The sequence below is a fragment of the Brassica oleracea genome, chromosome C7, assembly GCF_000695525.1.
Source record: "Brassica oleracea var. oleracea cultivar TO1000 chromosome C7, BOL, whole genome shotgun sequence".
Taxonomy (NCBI): domain Eukaryota; kingdom Viridiplantae; phylum Streptophyta; class Magnoliopsida; order Brassicales; family Brassicaceae; genus Brassica; species Brassica oleracea.
This window is the reverse complement of record NC_027754.1, coordinates 7,082,808-7,091,997: the sequence shown is the minus strand read 5'-3', so window position 1 is coordinate 7,091,997 and position 9,190 is coordinate 7,082,808. Positions and strand designations below refer to the sequence as shown.

The 9,190-nt window shown below is 48.5% G+C and overlaps 1 pseudogene; it reads left to right on the top strand.

Annotated features, from left to right (window-relative positions):
• Nucleotides 1–8,763: 8,763 nt before the first annotated feature.
• The window catches only part of LOC106302472, a 16,144-nt pseudogene continuing 15,717 nt past the window's right edge, over nt 8,764–9,190 (top strand).

Sequence of the window (9,190 nt, the reverse complement as noted above, 5' to 3'; positions counted from 1 at the left end):
TTTTCTAATGTCCTCTTCGGTCTCTCTGGTTTCTCTGAAGAACATCCACAATCTGTTGGTAAAATAAGCCTCCTCGAATGGCTTTTCTAGAGGAATCCTGAAGACTTTCTTTTGGAAACTTTCCCTTTCCTTTTCATTAGCCCCCCTCTTTAGATGTTTTGCCACTTTTTCCTTTATTTCCTCAGGGTTCTTCCCATAGGAACCCTATCAATTTCCATCGGATCTGCTGCATCATCTGAAGGTGTCCTGATGGCCTCTGGTGGGTTATCTGAAGGTTTGGGTTGTGGCCTGAGTGCATTGAGACGTGCAACGTCTATCTTTGGCATCTGCACTCGGTATGTAAGAGGTGCTCGTCAATCGATGTGTGCAGGAGGTTGTCGATCGATGGCGGCCTCTTTATGTCGATCGATGACGGGGTCAGAATGTCGATCGATCTTGACGTAAACAGGGATGGGCGGATGTGGGTGTTTTGCTGTGAACTCCTCGTTAGTCATAATTCTCACAGCATTGCAAGATGCGGTTGACTCCGTAGGTGTTGTTGATCGATGCTCTGGAGAGCCTGTCGATCGATTTTGATTGAAGTCCGTTGTTCGATGTTCGATGTTCGGCGTCGATTGACACCAATGCGATCTGCCAAAACTCATCAAGCTTTCTACTTCAAAATCTCCTTCTTGCAGCTTCTCCTGCTTCACCACTTGCCAGAAATCATCATCTATGATGGCATTCACGTGGTGCTTCTTCACATCATCCCCTACCCCTCTTGTTAAGGCTTATTGCCTCTGAACAGCTTCTCCTATCTGGACAACCTGCATCTCCAGCTTCTTCACATGGGTGCTCAAAGTCTCAAACTTTGTGTTCAGGTTGGTGTAGACAGAGTCAATCTTCCCATTAAAGTCAACCGTCATGCGGTGCTGTCCCTCAAGAACGCTATCAAGCATCTCTTCAATCTTGCTCTCTTGAATAGGTGGTGGTGGCTTATGGTAGTAAGAGTTTCCATAACCCTTGTTGCTGCTGCTCTAGTTGTTGATGTAGGGTTTCTGGTGCTGTGAACTTTGGTTGAAATTACCCCTATTTCCATAGGAATTTCTGTTTCCACCCTTGTTTCCAGATCCTTGGAATCTAGTTCCACCAATGAAGTTCACATCTTCTTCTCTACTCTCTGTGTCTACAGCCTCTGCATCCTCAACCAAGCAAACCTGCTTCCTGAGAAGCTTGTGAACACTGTCTAGTTTTGCCTTCACTTCATTCATCTGATCATTCCCAAGAATGGCTGCAGATCTCTTCCTCTCAAACTCAGTGTTCTTGGTGCTGCTGCTGGATGCTAAGTTCTCAATAACTTTCACTGCCTCCTCTGGATTTCTGGTGTTGAAGTTCCCATTGCTGGAAGGATCAAGAGCCATATGATACTGCACCGCGATGCCTCTGTAGAAAGTACTGAGCAGTTGTACTTCATTGAATCCATGGTGTGGACAGTCTCTCTAACAAGACTTGAATCTGATCCAGGAGCTTTTGAATGATTCTACAGGCCCCTGAGTGAATGTAGCAATCTTGCTCCTCAATTCTTCAGCACGCGCCTCATCAAAGAAGTTGCATAAGAATGCATTCTTAATGTCGCTCCAGGATGAGAGAGATCCTGATGGTAACTGCTGTTAGGGGATTTTTGTGTAGGATCTTTGTGAGTACCACGGAACGATGGACAAGGCTGGTTATTGTACAGATTTCGTATAGAGTATTTGAGAGAAATAAACTTGAAGAGATGTTTTATTAGATAGAACAAGCCGGAACTACAATAGTTTTGAGTAAGAACCCTAGTTCTAGCCGCATGGCTCTAATCTCTAAGTCTCGAAGTGTCAATCCCTTGTTTTAGGGTTTAGGTTCCCTTTATATAGTCTTCTCAAGGCGGGCCTTAGTCGGTTGGAGTAGGTTAAACTCTTCCATATTCGGAAATATGGAAGGTTCTCCTTATCGGAAGTTTTCCTTTTCCTGGGGGAAGGGGGGCGGTCCCAGGGACTGGACCCGTAGAACTCCGTAGCGGGGACATGGGGTTCCTCTTAGCGGGGACCTAGAGGTCGGTGTCCTGCCTGGGGCCTGGAGGAATTCAATACCTGAGTATTTTTCCCCAACAATTTTCCCCTTATTGCTCGATTTCGTCATCGAACTCGGAGAATAACCTGTGCACTCAAGCCAACCAGAGTTGCTCATTCTCAGCAGCTTCCCTTAGGGAGGACATCGCTCCAGTAATCCTGCGATCCCAGGTTCCACTCAGGCCGGAGCCAAACTCTGAACCCGAGGGAGGACCAGTTCCCTTATTCCAGACCGGGGTATGGCGCTATAGAACCGCTAACTTCTTACCGAAGATGCAGAAGCGCTGGGTTTTTTATGGCGCTTAGGAGATGGTGGAGCCTGAAGCTCTGATGTTTCCAAGCTCTGATGTTTCCAAGCTCTGATGTTTCCTGAGGAGGAGCTTGTGCATTGATGTGAGGGGATAGACCAGGAGGCACGTGCCCGTTCGGTTGATGATACTCGATGCTCTTCTTACTCTTCAAGAGTGTGCATTTTCGAAATTTTCCTTTTTATAGGAGGGATTTCACTTTTTTCTGCGAGGATCAGATTTCCTTTTCGCCGTTTATCCTTTATGTCAGAGATTCTTCAGGAAATTTCCAAATATCCTTACTTCCTTTTCTAATCCCGCAAAAATGGAATGATCCAGATGTATATAAGGACTCGCGATATCTTCTAGCTGGCCTCAATCCAACTCTAGCGCTGATTCCTAGTTGAGAAAGATGAATCCCGAGCTGCTCTCGTTTCCGTCCTCACTTGTGGGTGGTCGTCCTAGGCCGCGTCATCTTTTTACCGATCCTTTCTCATCCCCTGTTCCCTCTTGGGGAGACGTTCCAGAGGCTGATAGTGAAGCGGTTCCGATGGCGCCCCTGAGAAGGCTCCGTTCTTGTTTCTTCGACGACGGTCCCCATTCTGGGATCCGAGAGGGGGACCTGGCTAACATGAGGAGGAAGTACGCGATTCATCCTTCAGTGGGGATGAGGAGTCCGACTAAGTTCGAACACGCTCCGGATGGGGGAGCGGGTGAGGTGGCTGTCTATGAGGCATATCTAGAGAGGAGGAAGTACGCGATTCATCCTTCAGTGGGGATGAGGAGTCCGACTAAGTTCGAACACGCTCCGGATGGGGGAGCGGGTGAGGTGGCTGTCTATGAGGCATATCTAGAGGCAGGCTTCCGGGGCGTTATCCCTTCTCTCATAGGCGAAGTGTCATCTTTCTTCGGTTTCTGTCCTTCAAAACTTACTCCTTTGACCTAGAGGACTTTAATGGCCATCCAAGTACTTGGAGAACTCCATGGACTTTCTGTCGGGGTGCATGAGATTTTATACTCTTATTACTTTTTACTCCTTTGGCGAGCAAAGAGGGGTTCTATCACCTTCGATCCCGTGATGGCGCCCCTCTGGTCGAGGAACCTTCGAGGGGTGTCAGGGGTAATCACCCCTTCGGGGATGGTTGGAACAGCCGGTACGTGTTCGTGAAGATCTAGGAACTGGTGGGTTATCATACGTCTTGGCGTACCGTTGGTAAGTTTTCCTTATGAGTTTTGAATTTTGCCATCCCTTTGGGAGCCCGATTTTGATGTTTTAATTCTTGCTTTGTCTGTGTTCCAGCCGGTTTCCTTTGCTGGGGAAGCAGTAGTGAAGCTTATAATGGGAATTCCTCGATGATTCTGCTAGGTGACCTTTCTGGTGAGCAGGGAATCCTTGCGTCATAGTCGTGTTTAGGGTAAGCCTTCCCTTTCTATCCGGTAAGACTTTGTCTTGTTCATTTTTCACCATACTTTTTCCAGGGAACGTGGCGAGGCTCCCGGTATCGGTTTTCTATGACAAGTATCCGAAGGCTAAAGCGCGGAAGGGGCGTCTTTCTTATACTCCTCCGCCAAGACTAGCGAGGGCTGCTTTATCGGCTAATGGTATGTCTTCCATCTCATCAACAAGTACCGAGATTATGCCTAACCATGACCTTTTGGTGGATGCTCACCGGAGATTGACTGGCGAGGTGTTCCTTCTTCGTAGCCAAGTGCAGGACATGATGGCTCGTCGGGACCTACTAGTTCAGCAAGTGAAAACCTCGGCTAGAAGGTAGCTTATGAAGGAATGGTTGGAGAGGCGCGTGGAACATTGGAATCTCGGAGAAGAGTATCAGCGTCATATGTTCCTGTCCGGAGGACTCAACAATCAATCAAGGAGCTTTTCCCAGGCTGCAACCCCGAGATCTGTTGTGGGGTCGCGATTCTCGGAGGGGCCTTCTTTCTGAATGATTCTTTTCTTTATCTTTTGAGTCTCAAGTTTTTGTTGCTTTCTTTTGAATAAAGGCTCTTTATAGCCCCCCTTGATTTTATGAATAATGATGCTTCATGGTTTTTCCCCTTTATTTACTCCTTGCTATTGCTTCGCATGCTCCTGATTGTAGTGTTTTGCAGGTTTCTTTTTTAAGAGGGTATTCTTCCGCCTGTTTGTCGATCGAAGTGGGATTTTGTAGTCTATGGTCCCTCTCTTTTCGTAGATTGAACAATAGGATCCGGGGAGATGAACCGTTAACCCGGAGGTTTCGAGCTACAATGTGAATTCTTTGGAGTCTGGAGATTGATCTTGTAACCCGGAGGTTTCGTGAGGACCCGGGGGCCATTTGGAGACCCGAAGGTCGCAGAGGAGCCCGGAGGTTCTCCTTGGATCCTGAGATCGTTATTGGAGACCCGGAGGTTGCAGAGGAGCTCGGAGGTTCTCCTTGGATCCTGAGATCGTTATTGGAGACCCGAAGGTTCCCCTAGACCATGAGGTCTTATTCGGGACCAAAAGGTCCTTTCTCTAGATCCTGGGACCGAGACTGGAGCCCGAAGGCAGTGTAGGAATCCGGAGATTCTATGATAGATCCGGGGATCTGGTCGGAACCCGGAGGTTTTCGAGATTGGACCCTGAGGTCGTGTAAGAGCACGGGGTGTTCCTTTAGATTCGGAGATCATATCAGGACCATGGCGTATTTGGACCATGAGGTCGTATGGGAACCCTGAGGTTCTTTAGGGATGTAATGACCCCAATGCGCCCTAGGCTGCACAGGGGTTCTATCCTTCTTCATGAATTAAGCCTTTGAGGCTGTATAGGAACCCGAAGGTTTCTTCCTTAGACCCGGAGATCTGGAACCCGGAGGTTCTTTGAAGTTGTAATGACCCTGATGCGCCTTAGACCGCACATGGGTTCTAGCTTCTTTTTTATCTTTGGAACCCTGAGGCCACATAGGTACCCGGAGGTTCTTCCTTAGACCCTGAGATCCTTGATTGGAACCCGGAGGCTATAGGGGAACCCTAAAGTTGTTCCTTAGATTTTATACATAGGACCTGAAATCATGTGGGGAACCTTCGGTTTCCTCTTGCATAAGGGCCCGGGGTTCCTTGGGAACCCGGAATATTTTGTTTTTCGCAGGGACCGTACTCTGCCTCTCTAGGCAAGGCTACTACCGGTACCTGTTTGGATTTCACATTCTGCCGCTCAGAAGCTGGCCACTATCGAGTTCCTATGTTGTATTCTACTTCTGCAGGAAGTCACTAACAGGCTTAGAGGGTGCTGGTGTGGGTGTTATGACCTAAGTGCCAGACTTCGCTGCTTTCCACGTCTGGAGAAGCAGGGTTTAGATTGCTCCATGTATTTCACAGTACTTTTGCAATGAATATATACCATGTGTTCCATGTATTGTGTAGCTCGTAGCGTTTTAATACATGTATTCTTCACATTGGTACTCTAGGGAACCCGATGCGCCTTAGGCTGCACAGGTAGGTAGTTTTGACAGCATACTCAGGCTTGCGCATACCCATTCTTGCTTTATGTCTCATACCCGTTTTGATTTTTTTTTGTGGGCGTGCCCGGAGGTCGTGCCACTTTTGCAAGGGTTGGCCCGGATCGGAGGTGTCTGGAGACCTGATCCAGCTCGTATGCCCCTTTAAGTATAATGATTTCCCTTCTTCCTTTATAGTCGGAACTATTTTTTAATAAGCTTTGTCCAGAGACGTTTAGCATACATAGAGGTATGAGATCATAATGATTAAATAGTATATAGTAGTACAGAAATCATGGTCCGGGGACCGTATTAAAAATGATAGGCTTTGAGGTGCAGGGCGTTCCAACTGTTGGGTTGTATTTAAACTTTGCTACATTGCAGCCTGTAGGCGCATGCTCTCCGCACCCCGATGCCCTTATAGGGTCCTTCCCACCCGGGGTGAGTTTCCCCGTTGTTTTTTCAGCTCGTCGAAGAACCCAATCCACTTGCTGGAAGGTCCTGGTTCTGACTTTCTTGTTGTACGTCCTGGCGACGTCTTGCCGGTAGGACCAGTTTCTTAGCCCAGCGGCCTCTCTTTTTTCGTCGAGTAGGTTAAGGCTTAGCGCCATCAGCTCATTGTTCTCCTCCTGGGAGGTGTATCCGGAGACAGTTGTTCTTACGTGCATCTCTGTAGGTACAATGGCCTCAGAGTCGTAGAGCAGCGAGAAGGGAGTTTCCCTTGTTGCTGTTTTGGGAGTGGTCCGGTAGGCCCAGAGAACTCCGTGTAGTTCTTCCGCCCATTTCCCGTGAGAGCCCTCCAGTCGCTTTTTAAGCATGTTGACCACCTGTTTTGTTCGTGGGTTTTGTTTGTGGACTCGGCTTGCCCGTTAGACTGGGGTGTCGGGGTGTGGCGAAAGTGAACTTTATGCCCCAGTCCTTGCAGAGCTCCTGGAAGTTGTGGCTCGTGAACTGGGGTCCATTGTCGGTGACGATTTCGTGGGAGACCCCGAAGCGAGCTATCACGTTGGTCCATAGGAATTTGCGGATCTGGAGATCTGTTATGCGACTGAGCACTTATGCTTCGACCCACTTGGAGAAGTAGTCAGTGACTATTAGAAGGAAGACCTTCTGCCCCGGCGCTATAGGGAATTTCGCTACTATGTCCATGCCCCACTTCCTGAAGGGCCACAATGAGCTTATGGACTTGAGATTCTCCGAGGGAAGCTTGGATACTGGAGTGTGCCTCTGGCACTGGTCGCAGTGCTTTGCTTGTCTGTTGGCGTCGGCGGCCATCATGGGCCAGTAGTAACTCGCCCTTCTGGCTCTGAGCACCAGGCTTCTCCCGCTAGAGTGGGATCCACCATCTCCTTCATGTAGTTCTACAAGGATTCTAGCGGCTTCTCGGGATGTGACACACCTCAGATACGGGCCAGAGAAAGATCTTCAGTACAACTTCTCCTGGGAGATATAATACCTTGCGGCTTGCTTCTTGATTTTCCTGGCCTCGTTGCGATCTTCCGGGAGGATGTCGGCTTCCAGGTACTGGACAAGGGGGGTCATCCATGTTTCGCCTTCTTCGACGGCGGAGACCTCCTCTGACGGATGTTCCTCGAGGGTGGCTGGCCATTGAAGCACAAGCAGGGGTATACTCATCTGGCTATTCATTTCTAGGGCGGACCCAAATTAGCCAACGCATCGGCCTGCGAGTTTTGTTCCCGGGGGATTTGAGTGAGCTTGCAGCTCTTGAACTTCTTGATTAGTTTTTGGGCGACCGCCAGATACTGGATCATGTTGTCATCTTTTGCTTGGTACTCTCACTGTACCTGGTTGATTATCAGCTGGGAGTCGCCGAAGACCTGGATCTTCTCTGCCCTCATTTGGTGGGCGAGGGTTAGACCTGCTATTAGAGCCTCATACTCGCTTTCTTTGTTGGTTGCTTTGAAGTTGCATCTTACGGCCCTTGAGGCCATTGTTGGGGTCAAAAACGGTTACGACAAAGTTAACATTCAAAACGTCCGAAGAAGAAAACGAAAAACCTTCTTCGAAAAATACTTTTTCAAAATAGATTCTTCCTTCCGAAAATCTTTGCGGAGGAAACACGAGACATCGGACAAGAGCTCGAAAAGGGTCGCTACGCAGCGACCTAATGCGTGTTCCGCTCGGTCGCTACGTAGCGACCGAGTCCAAGCCGAAGCTCGGTCGCTACGTAGGGACCGAGCGTCCGTTCCGCTCGATCGCTACGCAGCGACCGAGCTCTTCCGAAACGTCGATACGACATTAGTCCATGCATTCTCGTCTACCTTTTGATGCTATCTCCCGAAGACCGATTACTAAGATCGGACAAAATAGAATATCTCCATTTTTATGCTATGGCGGCTTTAGGGCAGAAGAGGAAAAGCGTAAACCGACCTAGGAGCCAGTATATAAGGAATCCTAGGCGAGAGGCGTGAGGAGGACTTTTTCAGAGAAAACTTAGCACTTAGAGCGATTTAGGCATATTTCCGTTTTTATTATTTGAGCTGCGACTCAACTAGGTTATTGCCGTCTTAGGGTTTAGAACTAGGAATCTCGCCGACAGCTCTCGTAGCCCAGGCACTTACCTTGTTGTAAATGCTCAAACGCAGATTCGGAATAAGAACTATCTTGCTCTCTTTTTTGATTTCTTATTTCATTACTGTTCTCATTTCGTGTTCTGATTGCTTGGCGTGAGGTATTAGCAGATATCCGGGACCTCTGGGAAATTAAGGTTTTCCTAGTTTCCTTATTTAAACGGAAATCGACAGTGCGAATTTTGGTTCCCACTGTGTGGCGCTAGAAGGAGGGGAGGTACAGATCAATCTAACCCGCAAAAGCCACTCAACGATAAGGAACGATATGCAAGACTCAACGTGCGCGAACGTCATCTCGTTCAAGGGAGGAGCAACGGTCGATCGAGCCAAACCTCGAAACGATCTCCTTGTTATCGAACTGACGATCCGAGATATCGACGTCGCTAGGGTGCTAATCGACACCGGAAGTTCGGCCGATATCATCTTCAAAGATACTCTCGAGAAAATGGGGATCGATCCATCCGAAATCGTGAAATACCCTAGCCAACTACTGGGACTTTCGGGAGAAACGACCATGGCCTACGGGTCGATTAATCTCGCAGTCAAAGCCGGAAACGTGACAAGAGTCACAGATTTTCTAGTCGTTGCCGTCCCGCATCTTACAACGTTATCATGGGAACGCCATGGTTGAACACCATGCATGCCATCCCATCAACGTACCATCTTTGGCTCAAGTTTACAACCCCTAACGGAGTCGAGGTAATATGGGGAAACCGAAGAGTATCACAGGTGTGTTACGCCGCAGAACAAAAACGAAAAAGACCAGACCT